The sequence below is a fragment of the Canis aureus genome, chromosome 5 (assembly GCF_053574225.1).
Source record: "Canis aureus isolate CA01 chromosome 5, VMU_Caureus_v.1.0, whole genome shotgun sequence".
In the NCBI taxonomy this organism is placed as follows: Eukaryota; Metazoa; Chordata; class Mammalia; order Carnivora; family Canidae; genus Canis; species Canis aureus.
The window spans coordinates 56,255,310-56,258,538 of NC_135615.1; positions in this window are offsets into that span (position 1 = coordinate 56,255,310).

Genomic DNA, 3,229 nt, shown 5'->3' on the forward strand with positions numbered 1-3,229 from the left:
CGAACTCATATTTTTTTTTAAGTTCCTAAATATCACCAAGATACATATGGCATAGTTGAAGTCAAATTTAGTTTTTCATCGTTCAGGTTGTCCATACACACACAAACACACCCCATGTATGTATCATAGGCCTTACTAAAACAACAGCAAATTTGGTTACTAAGCTGCACAGATTAAATAGATGTGGGAAAAAATAAATAAATAGATGTGGGTTTCATTTAGAAAAGTGCTGGATGCCTAGGTCAAGTTTCTGGAAAGCAGGAGTGAATATAATTGCTTGAGCCCTGGAACAGCTGCTGGGGTGTTGGGGTTATCTCTACCCTCGTGACCCATTTAAAGGAAGGAAATGAATTGGAGATGTGACTTAGCAGTTTTCTTTCCCAACTCTCAGAGCTAATATATCTTTTGTGGATGGAGCTGTAACGGGAATGTTAGCACGTTTCTCCTACTTTCTTTTGGGGGAAAATGTCCTTAGGATATATATCAGGTTTTTTTCTTTTTCTTTTTCTTTTTTTTTTTTGGTTTTATGCTCTTAGATGAAGTAAACTTGATGTACCCCCTCCTAGCAAAGCAAATAGACACATGCATGTTAGAAAGTTTCATTTTGTCTATCTCTGGAAGTGATAGCATAAATTGTTGCGTAAGCCTTTGAATGGTAGCTGATGCCAGAAAATATGACCCTCTGGCAAGCAAGAATGGTTAAGAACAAACACATAATAAATGAGGACGGCCATCTGTGGAAGGAACCTATCTTCAACATGTAACTCAAGGCGGTATTTTTGGGAAAGAGGTGTCGAGAACTGTTTTGTACTCAACGGGGGTGGTGGTCACACAACTTTGTCGAAACTCCTAGAATACAAATGAATTTTACTGTACGTAAATTAAAAATAAGTCTGAAAATGTAAAAGAGATATACCCCAAAATTCTACTCTGTGCATTATTGTAAAGATAGTAACTGAGGATACTTGGGAAATAGTCAAGGTGAGCAGATTGTTAGAATGCTCCCAGTAATGATATGCGAAGTCTTCTCTTTAGAAGGCACCTGTCCATATGGTATATGAAGAGGGGCTCTCAGTTACAAGTTTTCGATGATCTTAATTATTGGTCTTTCCAAAGGGGAGACTTTGAATATGGCAGATAGACCTGCTTTTTTGTTTGTTTGTTTTGTTTTGTATGTTTTCTATTCCGCGTAAATATTATGGGGACAGGGATGATGCCTTAAATTATCCTCCAAGGTCTAATTTTTGGCCCCAATTGCATATTCAGTAAATAATCTTCCATTATTTCTCCAACATTTTTGTGATGTACATCTAGCACCAGTGGACAAAATCCTTCTGGTCGTTAGGAAATCTATTACTACCCCTTGTCAATCAGTAGGTTGGTATTGACATGCAGGTCAACAGATGACTCTTGTGAATACATCATTTCCTCTAAAAGTGGTTGACTGAGTACTTTTATGGAATGAAGCACATGAATGTCCAAACCCACAGCCTAAATCCGGAGTCGTGGCAGCTCCGGCAGGTGCTGCTGGCCCATGGAGTCCCCTGAGCAGTCAGTGCCTTCTTAGCAGTCAGTGCCTTCTTTCTCTGATACCTGTCACTGGATGTATTCACCAGTCCGTCCCCAGACTGTACCGGGCAGGAGGTAGAGAGAACCTCACCTGCTGGAGGCTTTTCTGGAGACACTCAGGTGAAACTTTCCTTTCTATCAGAGCTGGGAACAAAACTGCCCACGTCTCTGATGCTTATCACATTTGTCATTGACTGGCTGCTGTGCCGCTAGTCACCTCTCTGTGTGGGTAGGAATCTCATATTTCTAACAATCTGGTTAGAAAGTCAGAAACTTGGCTGGTGACTGATCTATTGTTGGGACCCAGCACCTGTGTGGGAATTTATTTAACAAGCCCGTGTTCTAGCTTGCTCTTGCTCCCTGATCCCTACTCCGACCCAAAAGGAGGAGCTGCTGGTTGACTTGACCTGTTCCAATCCATCCAAGCCCAACTTCACATCGGTAAACCACCAAGAGCAACTCTGATGAGGCAGGTGATTTAGCTAAGGTGTGGAAAGACTAGGGTTTTGCTTTTCAGGAAACATGGCCCCTTCTGCTTCATGCGGGTTTGGGTTCCTTAGCCAGTATATCCCATATTCCTTTGGCCTGAAAGGTGGAATTCAGTCCTGTTACACCGAAATAATGTGAATGAATGTGAGCGGGCTCTGCAAATGCCTAGTGATCAAATGCCACTGAGCCTCTGAGGGAGTGTAGAACATGCCCATGTTCTAGCAAACAATATCCCAGGAAGGCAGGCCACCACAGTTTCTCTCAGTTTCTCCAGAGCTGCAAGTTCCCCCATGATCTGCTGGGAAAATGCCCATTAGTTTTGTAGAAGTGCCCAGCCTAATGGGCAGATGGATCTGTGACCTCACCCTTTCTTTTTCTTTTTATGTAGAAAAAAAAAAATTCCGGCTCTATTTCTGTCTTCTGATGCTTATCACTTTCATCCTGGATACCAGTCCCCCACACACACACTTTTTAGTTGAAGATCTTCTCCTTAACCTGCTTCCTGTTGATTTTTCTATGGGCTCTGCCACCAAAAGAATTCTTGGAAAATATCTATACATATAGATCTATTTATTTCCTCATGTACTTGTACCCCTTGCCTGTCTCTTGGAAGGAAGTACAAGAATCTGGTAATACTGGTTACCTCTAAGGAGGAAGACTGTATGGCTGATGGAAGAAGGCTTGGGAGTCCCAAAGTTGAGTTACCGGTTCAGGATGGACCATTGCCATCATGGTCTTAAGGTCTCCTGTGACCATAGATATAGGAAGATGCCCTGTGGGTGAAGAGTTCCCTGGGTGGAGAGGAAACTTTTAATTGTATAACCCCTTCAACTTAGTACTTTTGCACGCTCTGACTTAGCTATTCAGATACTTGCATTAAAAAGGTAAAAATTCATAATAGCTTTCAAACAGCAAACATTCAGATAAAATTAAACCTGGGATCCCCTTCCTTTTGAGTGCTGAATAATTCTCTTGAAGCATTTCTTTGGACTCCTCTCAAGTGTTCTTCTCCCCAAGGTCTTTTGATGCCCCTGGCAGAGTTAATCCTGGCTTATACTTTGGGCGTGCAGCCTTATGACCCAGGGAGCTAAATGTAAGCGACCACGAAGACTCAGGCATGGAGAAGCCTCCCCCAAGCATTCCCTCGGGAAACCACTCTCTGTGTGGGAGC